The sequence below is a fragment of the Dunckerocampus dactyliophorus genome, chromosome 8, assembly GCF_027744805.1.
Source record: "Dunckerocampus dactyliophorus isolate RoL2022-P2 chromosome 8, RoL_Ddac_1.1, whole genome shotgun sequence".
Taxonomy (NCBI): Eukaryota; Metazoa; Chordata; class Actinopteri; order Syngnathiformes; family Syngnathidae; genus Dunckerocampus; species Dunckerocampus dactyliophorus.
In genome coordinates this window covers 27,652,096-27,670,045 of record NC_072826.1, presented here as the reverse complement: position 1 = coordinate 27,670,045, position 17,950 = coordinate 27,652,096, and the positions used below count along the sequence as shown (strand labels likewise).

Sequence of the window (17,950 nt, the reverse complement as noted above, 5' to 3'; positions counted from 1 at the left end):
GATTAAATTCTCCACAACCTACTAAAGGTCGAAAGGACCACTTTAGAAAATTGATTAAGCCAATTCCCACACCCCCTAATTTTAATTTTAATTTTTAGATTTGGTATTAGATTTTAGACACTTTTCTTGCACAAAAAGCACATACTTTCCCAGTCTGTCTCAAGGCCTACTGACTTGTTTTTGTTCCCTTATCTAGCTGCTGGTACTGACTGGCCTTCGCTGATTGTACACTATGTGTGAGGTCGCACTATTTCTGTTTGACCTTTGATACATAAACATTTGTCCATCTACTCAGCTAATTTGTTAATAAAGAATTATTTCTATAAACTGCTTGTAATTACTCACTTAGTCATAAAACAGTTACAGTAAGGCACTCAGTTAATAATTCAATCAATAAACATCAAAGCAGTTATTCTAAAATCTCAGCTAACAACCTAATAAAACAATATCTTATCCTACACTTGATATCTTCTGAGGTTTTTTTTTTCCCAGTTTCTGTTGAAAACTTACATCCTCATTCATATCCCCTTTCAGTCACTTGATCAATAGCTGCTTCAAGTTTACCAATCATATGCTCAGTGTTCTGCGATTGGCTGGCGACCAATCCAGGGTGTACCCCGCCTGTCGCCCAAAGTCAGCTGGGATAGGCTCCAGCATGCCCCCGCGACCCTAATGAGGAGAAGAGGCATAGAAAATGGATGGATGGATGCTCAGTGTTTCTGCCCCTTAGCCGTATTATTAGATGCATTGTGCTCCTCCCCCTCCTAAATCACTCTGGTAGTTTGCTTTCTTGGCTGCTTTCTCCATCTGGTAGGTTAACCTTTCTGTTATCATTCCTTCCATTACTTTGCATATATTTGAGGTCAGTGCTGTTGGCCTGTAGCTTCATGGTTTTACTTGATCTATTCCTTAGCACTTTTCCGTATTGGAATGACCACTGCCTCTTTCCACTTTGCTGGTAGTCGACCCTTTTCCCACACATTATTATAGAGCTCTGACAGTCTCTTGAGAGTTTTCCCCCCCCAAGTGCTTCAGCATATGGTACTGTCCCTGGAGTAGTTGGTTTGGCTCTGTTAATGCTTTTGCATTCTCCATCGATCTTTTTATGTGTATTTTTTAAATTTATTTTCGTATTTTGTTGTTTTCACCAAGATTTTCTGTTTATCAGCATCCATCCGTCCATCTTCTATGCTGCTTCCTCACTAGGGTCGCGGGGGTATGCTGCTTCCAGGCTTTTTCACACATAACCCTTCCCTCTCCCTGATCTGCGCATGCTGGTCGAACCACATTCCGATGCCCAGTCAAGCACTTAACACGTCTGCGAACCACTAATTCAGCAGGTAATGGCAAAACAAAGGTGGGTAATTGTAGGCCATCAAGTTGTTCATTTGAAACCACACAGGCTTTCAGCTGTCCTCTGGGCATGCTAGCAGGAGTAAGAAAACCCTGGGACTTCTCGTGTTAATCAGGCTAGCCCTGCCAGTTGGAGAGACGGGGAGGGAAGACCAATGGGCCATATCAAGCTTACATTTTTCAACAAGCCTGCTAAAAAGGCCCTTAAAGATGCAGCGATGACTATGCCCAGATATCAGAACCCATCAGGAGTGACCTTAAATGGGAAGGAGGAAGCCGGCATCCCCCTGGACAGGGGGTGAATGGGGAGAAGCTCACTCTTGTTAAAATTGAATTTATAGCCAGTAGGGGTGTAACGATTCATCCGCAACATCGATGCATCGATTTATATTCCTGTGAGCCAACTACATTGATCTGTATCCAGAAAGTTTCCATTCCGGACAACATATATTGATGTAACATTGTTTAAAAGGTAATCAATCCATTAAATCGATACTAGGAAATAACACACTGGATTTAAGCTCAGCAGGCGTTATTTGGGTGTGTGTTTTTTTAGCACTTTCAATGATAAAGACCAGGGATGAGCCGGGTACTGGTTGTAGACGAGTATCCGTTACGGAAGATGCATTTTTGCCGAGTACAAGCCTGAAACGAGTACAGCTCGTCATTATCCGGAAAATCCTCATTATGTATTCAGTCTTCACGCTCTGTGATTGGCCAGTCATACACAGCGACAGCCCCTCCCTAGACCTAAACACAAATGCACAGCAGCATAACATCTCAACTACCAGCAGTACACTAAACACACCGAAATAGCATGCTAACAATATAATGAATTGGTGGCAATGCTGACGAGGCTAACTTTGCTTAGCCGTTAGTGACCAGCTGGGCGGCTGGATGCTTAAGGCACACAACACATACAACATCACGATGCAGCGTTTAGCATTGAATGAATGAGTAATAACCAGGTTATCGAGGAAAAGGCTTCTTGAGACGTCATCTGTACTTCTGTGAAGAAGGTGTCGGACGTTTCGCTCCTCATCCGAAGAGCTTCGTCAGCGAACTAATAAGTGCTGGTAGCTTAGGCCTTAAATACAGTAAGAGTGGGCGGAATTGGTGTGCCAACACCCTCCTACTATTGGTTCCTTACACTGTAGTGTAAGGAACCAATAGTAGTGTTATATCTATACTGTACACTGTAGTGTAAGGAACCAATAGTAGTGTAAGGAACCAATAGTAGGAGGGTGCTGGCACACCAATTCCGCCCACTCTTACTGTATTTACTGCTCCATTTTGCTCAAATGTCATTGTAGCAACTCAAAATGATTCTCAGTAGTTTGTGTGGCCCCCACATGCTTGTAAACATGCCTGACAACGTCGGGGCATGCTCCTAATGAGACTACGGATGCTGTCCTGGGGGATCTAGCTGTATGATACAACCCGGACAGAGCGTGTGATTAAAGTTTATGAAGAGTTAATAGGCCTGCTTAATTCTACACCACCCACAGAACACTACCTCTTTTAGAAGAGTCTAACGACGACGACCATTTGTCCTTTTTTCAATAACTCCTCCTCCAACTCCACCACAACGACGTATGCTCGACCACTCCTCTTCAAAGGTAAATAACATTTATCATTACGTATTATATCATTTTTATTATTGTTTTTTTCATTAATTATCCTCGTTTAATATTACTACTACATCCAAACTCATATTTACATACATACACATATACTGTATATGTATACACGTACATGTAGTACCTATATCATTGGTAATATTACATTTTTTTCGACTTCAGAACAAATCGACTTGGGAACGGTCGTCTGGAACCAATTGTGTTCGTTGGTTGGGGACTTAGTGTACACATAATTTGGTAATACATTAATTTAAGGCAACAGAAAAAAGGCTCTTTAAACTTCTCTTGTGAAGTGGCGTAACTTGAGGTTTCGTACGCACATTTCTCCTCAAGGTGGAATCTCTGAACCACAAATTGGCCTGGGTGTGTGGGTACGCCACTTTTTATAAGTCTGAATATTTTTGTCCGTTCACACATTTCTGTCGCACGCAGACTTTTAGTCAGAGTTCCACGCACATTTTTACAGATGAGGCCTCAGATCTGTTGCTTTTTCCACAGGGTTAATACATTTATACAAATGAGTAACACTTGCACAATTAATGCCACGTTACCTCCTTTTTAATTTAGCTAGCAGCAGCAGGGTAAGTGAACGCGGTTCAGTAAAAAAACTTGCCAGTTTTGAATACTGGGTCAATACTCCACCGTCACTTGTCCCAAGCCAATTTCTGTGCTGCGGCGTGTGACTGAGGAGGACGTACAGCAGATGGCGCCACATCCTAACTACACAAGCTGCTCCAAACTATTTCACAAGCTCTCCTTACGTCCATGTTCTGTAAGTTCTCCATCATCTCCAAATGTTTCTTCCTCCTCAAATCATCGACACATCGCTCATATCTTCACTATAATCACTGTAAACATCCTCTGTCTCATTTTTGTGTAGCTGAGCGGTACTACTGTGATTACGACACACCCGGAAATGAGGCTGAGTTACGAGAACTAGTCTGTCATGACTGGCAGCGTGAACTATAAATGTCATTTTTGTGAATTTTCTATTCGCTTTCTACAAATCATGTGGCGATGTGAGCTTGATGGCCTGTGCATGGACCCCTGACCCTGACCCCTAAGCACTGTCTTTTTCATATTTAATCATTACATTTTGTTCTTGAGAGCAATCACACTCGATTTTTAGGGTTAAAGACAACGAGTATGTGTGTCACCTTTCTTTCATCTGTGATTGTGCCTGATGAGGCTGTAGAGAAGGCAGCCTTCTTTGAATTGCAACCCACTGAAAATGCTGCCTTATATTGTTTATCTGTGATGTTTTTATTTTCTATTCCACTCCCTCAGGCTTTGGTTCTGAAAGTATGTGGAGGATGTATGTATGTATGTATGTATGTATGTATGTATGTATGTATGTATGCATGTAAGTATGTATGTATGCATGTATGTATGTATGTATGTATGCATGTAAGTATGTATGTATGTATGTATGTATGCATGTAAGTATGTATGTATGTATGTATGTATGTATGTATGTATGTATGTATGTATGTATGTATGTATGCATGTAAGTATGTATGTATGCATGTATGTATGTATGTATGTATGTATGTATGTATGTATGTATGCATGTAAGTATGTATGTATGTATGTATGTATGCATGTAAGTATGTATGTATGTATGTATGTATGTATGTATGTATGTATGCATGTAAGTATGTATGTATGCATGTATGTATGTATGTATGTATGTATGTATGTATGTATGTATGCATGTATGTATGTATGTATGTATGTATGTATGTATGTATGTATGCATGTAAGTATGTGGCAGGACCGTGAAACGCAGGAAAGCATCTGTGGTGTTATTGATGGAGGTGAGAGGGAAAACTGAGGTTCACACTTACCCCTTTTCCACTGTGACTGGTTCGGCGCTGGTTCAGAGAAGGTTTTCAGAGCTTTAGTTTTCCATTATCGTGGTTCCTCAAGTGTGTTGAACCGATGCCGTATTTTTTGGTTCAACTCTAGCTCCAAAAGCTTGCTGTATGGTTTGCATAATGAAGTGGGGGAGGTGTTACCTCAAGTAAATACCCGCCTGTTTCCTCAGTTTCACCTTCATTGACTCCTTTTTTTGTAAATATGAGACCCAGAGCAGACTTTAATTTAGTCAGAAAATTCCGAAATGTCTGAAAATATTTCGTACCGCCTACCAGTGGAGGTTCGAGCTATGGGCCACGTGGGCAATTGCCCAGGGCGGCATTCTCCTGGCCGCAGGGTGGAAAGAAAAAAAAATCCTATTTACTCATGCTCAGCGCTCATCATATCCTCATCAAGCCAGCATATGTGTGGAAGATGGGCGCCCTCTACAGGCGTGATACTCGCGCCCCCAACTAGTAGCAACTCGCTGCTCAAAAGTGATCAAACGTCCACCACGTGATGTGGATCAAACCAAAGGAGCAGCGGGGGCGGGTGCCGCTGGGCCTCAGTCCTCAGGTTCATTACAGTAAAACATGTAAATTACAGCAGTAATTATTAAAAAATAAAACATACTTAATTGCTGATGTTTTATCAGATTAATTATATCAGTGACCAAGAGTCTCAGACATGTTATTTCACTACGAAAATGTGAAATAAAAAGGAGGGGATTGTGAGTCGATCTGAGTTGGTTTAGCCTAGACTGCTAGTTGGAAGAAGGTGGGAGATGATGATAAAAGTGCCGTTAATTTGTGTCAACAAAACACGGAAAAGACAAAGTTTTTTGGAGCACCCTTTTGTAGTTGTTGAGGTGGAGGGAAGGGGGGATAGGCGGGGTTGTACTTGGAAGGATTTGTGCATTCCAAAAAAATAATTTTCCATTCTATTTATTATGTTTAATATTTTTTTATGGCTTATTTATGAACATATTTTTTAGGCTTTTGTGGCAATTTATAACTTAATACATGTATTTTGTAATTAAAAAAACTGTCTTTGTAAAGAAAAACTAGTAGTGGGAAGGGCGGGGCGATGTGTTTGGGGGCGTCACAGCTTCAACCATAACGTCCGTCAAGCAATACAGTGAATGATGTAGAGCAGTGATCCCCAACCCCCGCGGCCCCGGGCCGTGGGTCATTTGGTACCGGGCCGCCCAGAAAGAAAAAATTTTCATGATGTTTTATTTTTGAAAAGTGGCCGGATTCTCTCTGTTCCATCAGTCTAACTTGACGCATGTCCATTGTGCGTGTGCTAACGCACAGATGGACTACTACTGTATTTTTAGCATTTTTCTTTCACCTCATATTTGGTGTCAAATGCTGATACTATGTGGGAATGCATAAAGGTAAGTTCTGATGACTTATTGAGTGCTAATGTGCACATTTGTCTCAAGTGAATTCATGCTAGCACACTGCCTTTCACCACACACGTCAAACAGCGATGTAATCATCTCTCTGGAAAACTCCAGAGATAAGATAAATTAGATCGCTATAATGTACGAATCCCAATAACCCCCACCACACCTCCCGGTCCGCGGGAGATTTGTGGGAACACAAGCCGGTCAGTGGGTCAAAAAAGGTTGGGGACCACTGATGTAGAGGATTATGAAACTTGAAATTTGTTTCCACATTTCTTAATATTAAATCACTGTTTGTTATGAAGGGGGGTGTTTCCACCGCATACAAACTATAAACGTAAACAAGTCACCATCTAGGTTTATTCCTTTAATCTACATTACATAACTGCGTTTGGTCACGTTCAAGAACCCGTAGCAGTTCTCCGTTACTTGAATATTACACAAAATAATAGCTGTAAACATTTGTTAAATTATATATTGCCAGGTAGTTTGTCAAATTCTGACATAAGATGAGTAATCTTCAAAATAAAAGCTGCAGGCAAGTCATTGCTTTTCATGCAATGACGGATAAATCTTCATTGGCTTCCATTGCATGTTTATTCCTAACATCACCTTGAAATGTGTGTCTCCTTTTTGCCATGTCTCCAAAAAGTGAGTACGCCAGCTACAAGGTGCCGTCTCTCGTGAGGTTGTGTTTTTATACGGGGGTGCAACGATACACAAAATTCAGTTTGGTTCGTTACGTTTGTGTTACGGTTCGATATTTTTTCCATACAAAAAATAAATTACCTTGCCTTTTTTAATTTGAATTTTATTGAAATTGCCAACATTTTTCACAGTTTTCTCATTTTTCAACATTTTCGTTATGGTATGAATGTGGGAGGCGGAGCTCGGTGGCTCTGTGCTTGACAATGCGACCTAAGTGAGAGTAGTCGATCGCAGATACACTGCGCTTCCAGCACAGAGCGCTGTCAGAAGTTGATAAAATACTGTAAATATGAAACTGCGTATTGTTCGATACAGGGGTCACAGTTCGGTACGCATGTGTATTGAACGGTTCGATGCAGATACACGTATTGTTACACCCCTAGTTTTAATAGATCACACACTTTGCGTGGAAAATGCCGTACTTAATGCCAACTTTTCGGCACCGTCTTGCGTGTACGCAAGCTTTATAGATGAGGTCCCGGATCTTTAACAGTCCTCACCACCCAAGCAAACCTCATAGAAGTCAACATTCCACCCACTGTTTGTGCAAACGGCACCCCAGTCTCATACTCGTCCAAAAGCATCGATGGCCGGTTACGCTACAAAATAAGCACTTCAGAAGGTTTAGAACTTTTGTGAATCCTACTTAGACGATTCCTAAAAACCACTCTGAATAGTAGGTCAAAGAAAGAGGTCGGCACATATGAAAGTGACTTGAGAGGATTCACAGTCTTTAATTTTAGTGCTAAGACTTTTGTCAAAAAGCGTAACAGTTAGCAGGGAGTGGAACTAATAATGGCACGCAACGTACAGTCATGAAAAAATTAGGACATCTCATGGGACAAGTGAAATGCACGCACACACATGCGTGCACAGTCGCTGGTATGCACACACCCATTCAAAGCAAGACAAAACACACATTTTACACACGCCTTCAGAGCAGCTTGAGAGTTGCACATCTTGGTCAACTATCTTTGAATTGGTGAATTGAATTTTACAGCCACAAATCCAATTCCTCTCAAGTCTTTAGGGGGGAAAAAGGCGCTCCTTTGTGAGTGTTAAGCTTTTTTAAGCTCTCGACTTTTCACAGCTATTTGCCTCTCACCTTTTCTTTTCCACCCTCCCTGTCTCCCCTTTGTGTGGGGGAAATGAAGGTGTGCGGAACACCGATCGAGATATTCAATTAACTGTTGTGTCTTCGGGAAGCCCAAAAAAGCCCGTTATCTTGCCACAACAGCAACCAAAATCTGTAAAGCTCCCGTTTTTATTACAAATAAACAGCAGAGTGTGAAACAAACCCTTATGGTCTAAATCCTCTTCTTCCTTTGCATCAACAATTGCACACGGAGATAAGAAGCCTGTTTGTTCTCTTTGTGCTGAGAAGTATTCAATCTGTCTTCCCCCCTAATAATAGAAGCCCCCATACATATTCAATTAGGGATGCTCTGAGCGATGAACCGCCGATTAGTATCGGTCGATTTCCGTAAAAAACACGTGATCGGCATATGCCAATAAATGCCTTTCAAAGCGATCAAAAAACCCGATCGGCGTGTGGCTGTGTCACGTCGGCACGCAAGAATCAACACTTGTCTGTAAAACCTCAATGGTTTCAGTTTGACCGCTTGACACAGGTTCCACCAATCAATGCCAGCGTCTTTGAGCGCTCCCTGATCAAACCTAATGCTGTTCGACTTTTCTTGCGTCTTTGTTTTACACGCTAGAGTTATTCGCCTAGCTTTTCGTCTGCACACTCCAAATGGGACTTTCTACCACAGTGACATTTTCTTTTTAAAACAAAGAAGCAAGTTTGGCGGCAGCGGCCATAAATCCAATCAATATAAATACCCCTTCATGCTCAAGAGGCTGATTTAAAACAATAATTGATGGCTAAGCAACTCCAAAGTACACTTACCATTCTGTGTTTCGAAGGCGACCACTCTTCAACTCCATGTTTTAAGGCTTAAGTCCATGTTCTGCAAGTTCTCCATTTCGTCTCCAAAGGTTTGTTCCTCCTCGACACATGGCTCAAATCTTCGCTATAATAGCTGTCCACATCCTCTGTCTCGCACACCACTATGTTTGCTTACCCGAGTTATAGTACCCCGATGGCATCACTTCTGGTAAGGGGACTAAATTGTGAGAGCTAGTTCATCATTCAGGATTCAAGAGTCTTTATTGTGAATGCACCATATATCAAGGACATACAGAGCATCGAAATTACGTTTTCCCCTCCACGGTGCAATGAAATTAAACAGTAGAGTATAAATAGGGAGTATGAAAGCGTAAAAGAAGGTGTATATACAGTACAGGGAATTTAGCTGGGAGAGAGTTGAGCATCCTGACAGCCTGATGGATGGAGCGGTCCGTCAGTCTACTGGTCCTCGCTCGCAGGCTCCTCAGTCTCCTTCCAGATGGCAGGCGACTGAAAAGATTATGTGAGGGGTGGGTGGGGTCCTGTGTGATGGCAAGCGTGTGCTGTCTTGGACGGAGGGTAGAGGCATGCCGATGGTCTTCTCAGCCGCTCTGACTATGCGTGTCGGCATCGGTGCAGCTTCCATACCACTCAGTGATGCAGCTGGGCAGGATGCTGTCTGTGGTTCCACGGTAGAAGGAGCGCATGGTGGGGAGCGGGGCTTTGGGTGGCCATGAACTATAAATGTAGTTTTTGAATTTAATTGAATATACCATTCGCTTTAAAAAAATCGAACAAAGTGCAACATAATTCCAAACAATATATAACATATTTAAGCAAAGTTGATGAAACATGTAATGGACCCATTAAGACCATTAAGACAGCCCTGTTCATAGCAGCCACCTTTGGGGGCTGTCTTGTCTCATGCAAATTAGCCACTGCCCAGTTCCCCCCCATTGGAAGAAAAGTCAGACGCTCATGAAACCAAAGAAAGTTTCCAAAAAAACAACAACAAAATCAAAGTTCTCACTTAATAAAACATTTTTGTCATACTGGTGTCATAGATAAATGGTCAACTATTAAATAGGAGTGAAATGAGTGGTTATTTTGTTACCTTGACACTATTTTGATACGTCCGCAAGTGGGTTTCTCTCACCGCTGCCATCTTGGCAGTCGGTCCAGCCATGGAGGCACAGGAGAACGAGCAAAGAGAGCTATTTTCTGACATTTCAGACTGTTCTTTGGTAATTGAAGACTTTTTTGAAGTAGAAGAAAATGAAGTTGTGTTTGAGGGAGCGTTGGGCATGAGACCAAACAGACTTGAGCCATATCTTGACGAGCAACAGAGCAACATGGCTACAGATTCTGACGACTCTGAAGACCAGGCAGCCAACAGCAATGTGTCCACACCAGCTGACAGTGGGAGACTGTCATCTGATGTAACCCACAAAAACACAAAAATGATAATAATAGGAATGTTGTTTTGCTGGCAGTGATTGCCACAGAGATACTGTATATGCAGACTATAAGTTACAAGACCAGTGAACAGTGATTGATGACTGTTTAGCTTGTACGCTAGCATGGAAAGTTGACATGAAAACACATATGATTCTAATATCGGGTAGAAAAAAAATATATAATATATCTGGCACAGAAATGTGCATTTACTTACTGTCACCTTGCCACACTTTTCCACCATCGAACGTCTTCTGGGTTTTTCACTTTTTGTCTTGCCGTCTGCGTCGGTGCTCGTGTTTTCACTCGCACCCAGTCTGGGTCGAGGAAAGATCGTCGGGAATTCACATGGATTGATCAGAAGCTGCTATATTTGTTGTTTATTATTCAGCTACGTGTATGTGTGTAAGTGATCTCTAAGACTTTATTATCAAACTATTTTTTAATGATCTGTGTGAAGTTGCTGATTCATGCGAACATCCAGTGATGGCAAACAGGGAAATAATCTGTCAGTCTTTTTCACGGTAGTTTTCTCAAAAGCACTGCGTTCGTCTAAAACGAGTATCCGACTCATTCCTAGTGAACAAGCTTACTCCTTCTGCTCGAGTGTTTGAGCAAAAGCCTGCACAACGCTCAGGCATAATATAAAAAAATATGTATCACAAAAACAGAAATTCATCCAAAAATGCGCCACCACAGCACATAAACAATTGAATCAATGGACTTGACTTCCGCATTCTTCTTCAGACTCCGGAAAGAGACTGTTTTTAGTAACAAAACCTCTACAAAAGTCAACATTTGAGCACACATCTAACATAGGAAACATGCCTTTCAATTAGGGATGTAAATCTCTTTGTGATAGACAATTCGATTTGAATATAGGTTACAATACGATTTGAAACCAGAATGATTTGATATGATTTGATTCAGTGTACAAACGATTCTACGGTTAATGTTTGTTAATGTTTGTTGACATTCATCTTACATTACACAAAAAAGATGCCGATTTTATGAAAGTGGCATTCTTACAGTATTTTCCAAGGTGTAAACGAGCACATCATATCCCCAACCATGCTGTAAGGCACTGGCAAAAATAAATTCAACAGAATAACATGTCAAAAGACTTGCTGAATGAACATGTTTTCGTTTGATGGGATCAATATTTTACATTCTATATTTTATATCTATATTTCTAAAGCTGTTACATTAGGAACATTTAAGTTTTAACATGTCTTAAGGTTGCTAGAAATGGAAGTGGAGCCACCAAACAGGTCATCAACGGGTTTTGAAAGGCTGGACTACTGCCAGATGAAGAAGAGGACACAGAGCAACACTGACAGAGAGAGAGAGACCGATGACGTGTGTGACGAAGAAATTATGACGTTGTTCAATTCTGACACGGAAGAGGAAGACTTTTGTTGTTTTAGTCCCTAAGAGGACGGTGATGAATGACTGTTCTGGTAGGCTACTGTTATCTATGTTACATGCACTATTCGGCACTGTTTAACTAGCTGTGTACTGTTCTGCACTGTTTAAATAGCCTGTTTGACACGCACTGTTTGCGGAAAAAAGCATTTATATTATTAAAAGTCGAAAAAAAATCTTTCTGTGTCTTTCTGTGCACTAAATATCCCATTTTTATGACATACATACCTACGGCTTATAGTCCAGTGCGGCTTATATATGTACAAATCTTTTATTTGCTCTAAATTTAATGGGTGCGGCTTATACAATGGAATTTACGGTACATAAAATATAACAATGAAAAAACAGTCTTAACTTTCAGTCCAATCAATAATACAAAATAAATAAATAGTGCAAAACCCCTTAAAGTTATGCTTTTCCTCTTTTCTGACCTATAAATGTTCTTACAATGTTGTATTCTCGTGTTAAACGATGCCAACGCGTCATATAATGAGGTTTGCGCATTTGGAAGTGAGACTTGAAATCAGTTTTGGATGACCCTGCCTGCTGTGTTTTACAGAGGTTTTTTTTTTAACACCAAGTTCCACTGACGGCAACGCAACCCGGACTTCCTTATATGCTAAACGCTGTAGGCCTGCCCTCCCCCCGCTCTGCTTCGCACTGCTCTGTTCACCGTCTTAGCACGTATGGCTCCCAGGAAACGATGCCTACGTGGGCCTAAAGAGGCAAGCATCAGCCAGAATTGGTTGGATTGCTGTTTCCCGACCAGCAAGAGAAAAATATGCTCATCTGTCAACGGCATTTCACACGGGACTGTTTTGTGAACATGGGACATTACAGAGCTGGACTATCTGCCAGACTGTTTCTGAAGTCCAACGCCTGTCCAACGTTACTGGGTCGTGTTGAAGAGTCAGAAGAGCAGCCTGTAAGTACCAATTTATCAGTGTCCAAACTGTTTGTTTTGTGTAAGTGACCGGACAAAAGAGGTTGTCTGTGTATATATAGAGTGTGCATACAGCGAGCGGAGGGAGTGTGACCAATCACAGAGCAGTGGGCTCGGCGGGAGGCTTACTTGGAGGACGGCCGGGGGTCGAGTAAATTACACAGACCATTTCGGCGGGAGGCAGGAAGCCCAAGGAAACATTGCAGTAAGAGGTGCAGAGCCTGGAAGATCTAGAAAGCTTTCTGTGCAGGTTATTGTGTGTAGTTGCGCCAGAACTCAATACAAAGGCCCGAAAATTAGTTTAATAGGTCCCCTTTAAATGACACATCTCTTCAAAAGTGGCAAAAATGTATCCAAGCACAGAAGTAAGTAGAACTCTTCGTCACATGGGTGCAATGCTTGGAAAAGTAAACAATCCCATACTCAAAGTGTCATAACAATAGTAAGCGTGGAACATTTTAGATTGAGCATAGTATTTTCAACACGCGTAACCAAGATGCAACATTTCAAAGTAATCAAGTTACAAAGCCAAAAAAGTTACCATACTCACCTCTGTCGGTCTGGCTGGTCAAGTTTTGTGCCTTTCTTGTAAAATCCAAGCTAGCTAGAGCCAGCTAGCACGTTTACATCCATTCTCGTCTTCAGTCATGGCAAGCTATGGAGCGTGCGCGACAATCTTTTCGCTGGCAGCCCATGCTCTCGTGTTGTTTGAAAGACACTCTGTCAACCGATTGCTTTGCTCGCGATACCTCGCGCACGTCTCCACAATCCATTAATCTAAAGATTTATGTCTGATTCTTATTGATGCCGGAATCGTTGTCAAACCGGATATCCGGTCGCATCGGTTTGTCGTTCACAATCCTACTTTCGATGCAATTCTTCATGGCGGAAATAATAAGATTAACGTGCGTTTTGGTGTCATGAGCACTTTAAGCCTGGGATAGTCCATTTGTGGCTCTGTTTCCCATAATTGACCATCCAGCCACGGTTGCTATTGTTACTGTATCCCATCGGGCAGTCAGCTCAGTGTTGATATGCTAATGAGAGCATATCAAAGCCACACAGTCATGCAGCTCATCATCAAGCATTTATGCTCATAAATGTGTGTTTTATTTACAGTCTCACACCACAGGTCAGAGTGAGGACAGAGATGAAATGGCGCTAATGAAGAATATGTGAAATTAAGCACGTGATACAGCTAATATATTATCCATAATGTATGAAGCTGCTGCTGATGTGATTTTTCTCTTTCTGTGCTGTGCCTCTCCCCCCACCTCTCCTCTCGTGTCTCCTACAGACTTTCAACTTAACGTGCTCCTATTTCATTATTTACATCTCTGTCTCCCCCACATTTTTGGTGCAGCTTTTCAGTTTAATCAGCCTGCACGGGGAGCGGAGACATGATCTGAATCCTTCTCACAACCTAGTAGCGATGCATTATTAGACCGTCAACATCAGCCCGCGAGATGAGTCTGCGTTCCGTGCCAATTAGCAGGAGAGCCACTCGGGGACAAATGGCATTCATCTCTTCATCACTGTCTTCAAACAACTGCACAGCACTCAGATGCATAGAAAGAGACATTTGCTTTATTCAGATATGCACACTCGTGAAAAACGTACATAGAATGTCATCAGGCAATGTAAGGTGCAGCTGCAGAGCCTTCCTTTAACTGGGAGATCATTTCAAGGGGAAGAACAGTGGGGGCCGTGCTTTATTCAAAACTGGGACAGATATTACATTATCATTTCATCATGGCTTTCTGGCAATATGGCTTTGTCAATCAGTGGTTACTGACATTATTTATTCATACCTGCGTGTTAAAAAGGCACACGATAGAAGATACAGCATAGCCCATCTCTACAGAATAGACAATATCCCAAAAATAAAGTCAGTGAGAAGTGTGTGGACTTTAATGTTATGGAAAACAAGGAGAGTGATGCAGAGCAAGAGAACATAAAATTATATAGGAGATACTTAGACTGATGTCTTTATTATTGCAGATCTCTGATAATAATACATTTTATTGATAGAACGCTTTTCAAAAGCACAGACACTCCACATGGTAAAAGCAAACAAATACAAGTGTACAAAACAGCAAAAATAACAGTAAAAAAGCGTACAAAAGACAAGATTAAGAGTTTGCAATGTGATGTATTACTAAAAACGTACGTTTTAAAGAGTTATCTGTTAAAAGCAGTGCGGAACAAGTGTGTTTTTTAGGCCCTGTCCACACCGGATTTTTTTTTTGTGGCGAGGTTGAAAAAAAGCTGCATCCACACTGTGCCGGATTAGGAAATAGTTGCATCCAGACGGGAACGGATAACTGAGTGAAAATGATGTAATACACCCCTGGCACACCTATGTTTGGTGCTGTGAACACACACGCGGAGGGAACCATGTGACACACCATAGAAGAAGAAAGAACGCATGCGCAGAAGTCCGCCGTCTTGGCTTACGAGAAGTGGAATTATTTCTGCGAATCGTTATGGAGTATAAGACAACAAAAACCAACAGAATGTCCTTTGAAGTAGTCAGATGTTATGTTGGCTTGTAGTCAAAACGCACTTCTGGTCATGTGACGGCGACGGGGCGGCGGTGGGTCGGTGACGCCATCGTTCTCGTGTTGAGCTGTTTGCACGGCAACGACAAGCCAAAAAATACCGTTTCAGGGCACCCAGAATGCCGTTCCCGTGTGGATGAGAGGCTGAAAGGAACACGTTTCCATGTGGATAGCCCGTAAGTAAGTCTTGAAAGTGGTAAGGTCAGCAGTGTTACGGATGTGTGGCGGAAGTGAGTTCCAAAGGGAGGGCAACAGAGAAGGCTCTGACCCCCCAGGTTCTTTTGGTGCTTGGTCATAGGGACAGTCAGGAGGTTTGCACCTGAGTGGCGCAGGGTACAGGAAGGGGTGTAGGGGTGGAGCAAACTCCATCATCCACGATCCTTATGGGAAACATGACCACACATTCTCTTTTCTGCGCATTCAGAGCTAGCTAAAAAACAGCTAGCATGTGGGAGCTAACAATGCACATAACGGGACACACCTATAAAGCCCGTCCACAACAATGTTCCATTTACATAAACTGACCTGTATATAAACCTAGCGGCAGCAACATTGTTATTGTAGCAGCTAACACAAAGAACTATTTTTCTGGCGTAGGGACGCAGCGCCTCACGCCACTGCCGAGACGTAACGGGCCCACTCCAAAACAATGCGATAGGACACCAATCTCTACTGACTAGGAAACAAAAACAAACATATGAAGAACTACGAATAGACAACCAAATTATCTGTCAAGCATTAGCCCACATTCCATGTTTTGTTTATACACGGCTAGATGGCCTGTGTTGTGATATCATGTGCTATGTGCCCCATGTATCACAATCAATATCATGGTGACTTACCCCATGGACAGTTGTCCATCTGGTCCAGCTGGTCTGGGTCGTCTTTTCCAGTTTCTATCGCTGCAGGGTTTGTTAGCGCTAATAATTCTTTGTTCGCTGTGATGCAATCTCTTGGAGAAACGTCCTCCTTTGCCATACGCACGACGCCTTTCCATCCACGGTAACACTGTATGCCACTCAGTGCAGCAGAAACACTCCATTTCTTTCGGCATGGTTTGGCAAGCTCCACATTTACACCACCAAGTCATGCCGGTGTAATGACTTGCCCCCCATCTGCTACGAACTTTCACTCTCTCTTCTTGCAGGCCCAGCTTCTAAAACCTGTAGCTCATCCTCCGTATATTCGGGCTCAAAAAGATAAGGTTCTGGATCCTCATTTGTCCAAAAGTAGTCGTCGGCAGCGGTGGCTCTGACAAAGTCTGCCATGATTAGTAGTTTGTTTCTATGCGGCTATCGCTGACGGAAGTAGCGTTGGTTCCTATCGATGGAAGTTCCGGTAATGATGATAAAAAAATGATCAAAATACTCTTAGTATTGCATATTATCGTGAATGTACCTGTTAGCGCATGGTCACAGCATGTATATAAACCATGAAACGTTGTTGGAGGTTTTTCGGAGGGCTTTTAGTCTAAACAGGTGTGTCCCATGACGTGCAATGTTAGCTCCCTCATGCTAACTGTTTTTCTCTCTTGGGAACGCACAGAAAAGGGAAAGGCGCGTGTGCTCATGTTTCACAGTTGGATGCAGTAAGGGGTAGGGAGCCAGGGGTTCTGAAGGACAGGGCGATGTGGTCTCGTGAACGGGTACGGGTTTTGAATGTATTCAAGTCTGCTAAGGAGATTGGTTGGTGTGCCATAAAGAATGCTGTTACAGTCGTCAATGTGTGATGTGATGAATGCAATGCACAATGAAACGGTTGATTGTGTGTAATGAGAATGATGAGAATAGAGAAAAGGCCAGATGAGGTCGTTTGTGACCTTGAGGGGGGCAGTTTCTGTGCTACGGTGAGTACGGAATCCCGATTGAAATTGTTCATAGAGTTTGTAGTTGGTGAGATGGGTCTTGAATGCATTTGTCCACAGCTTCTGCATGGACAGCACTTTTTGCTTGCCTGAGCGTTGGCGTCCAGTGTTGGTGAGTGTGTGTAAAAACGTGTGTGTGTGGTGTGGCTGCACATCTTTGCTTTGCGGCAAGTGTCCCTTTAATGAGGCTTCACGGTATAAAAGTGGCTCTCTCGGACTCTTGTGGCGTGTTGCATTTTAAACACACTCTCCTGCACTAAAGAAACTCCCACACTCACTGATTAATTGGTGCATTTCCTGAACATGCTGAGAGGTTGTCAATGACACCCGAATGATTGGCTGATTTCCTGCTATTAGTTTTTCTTCTGTGTGTGACTTTCAGATATGGTATCTCGCTATGCTAACTTGTTCCATCTTTGTTCTTCCCTGTGCATCTCAATTGTAGTTCTTTTGCAAAAGGCACAAAATATGAATAATACGTTTGTGGAATATGTATTTTTACACAAACTCGACATTTACAGTGTGCAAGACCAGCTCAGGTGGTTTGCCCCCTTCCTGGTTTCTTATTATTTTGCATGTTTGTCACTTAAATGTGTCAGATCATCACACAAATTGAAATATTAGTCAATGACAACACAACTGAACACAAAATGCAGTTTTTAAAGGAAACTTTTTATTATTCAGGGAGAGAAAAACAGCAAAACAGCCCGAGACCATCACACTACCACCACCACCTTTTACTGCCGGCATATTTTTCTGAAACGCGGCGTTACTTTTACCCCAGATGTAATGGGACACACACCTTCCAAAAAGTTCAACTT

The 17,950-nt window shown here is 42.2% G+C and overlaps 2 protein-coding genes across 2 annotated transcripts in view; one reads left to right on the top strand and one right to left on the bottom strand.

Annotated features, from left to right (window-relative positions):
• LOC129186284 (transcriptional regulator QRICH1-like) overlaps window positions 1-4,863 on the bottom strand; it is a 59,300-nt gene extending 54,437 nt beyond the window's left edge. The window contains exon 1 of the mRNA XM_054784378.1: window positions 4,841-4,863. The gene's annotated coding sequence lies outside the window, so the exon portion shown is untranslated. The remainder of the gene's footprint in view (window positions 1-4,840) is intronic.
• tmcc1b (transmembrane and coiled-coil domain family 1b) overlaps window positions 1-11,871 on the top strand; it is a 31,079-nt gene extending 19,208 nt beyond the window's left edge. Inside the window, exon 9 of the transcript XR_008572220.1 lies at window positions 11,575-11,871. The gene's annotated coding sequence lies outside the window, so the exon portion shown is untranslated. The remainder of the gene's footprint in view (window positions 1-11,574) is intronic.
• The last annotated feature ends 6,079 nt before the right edge of the window (window positions 11,872-17,950 follow it).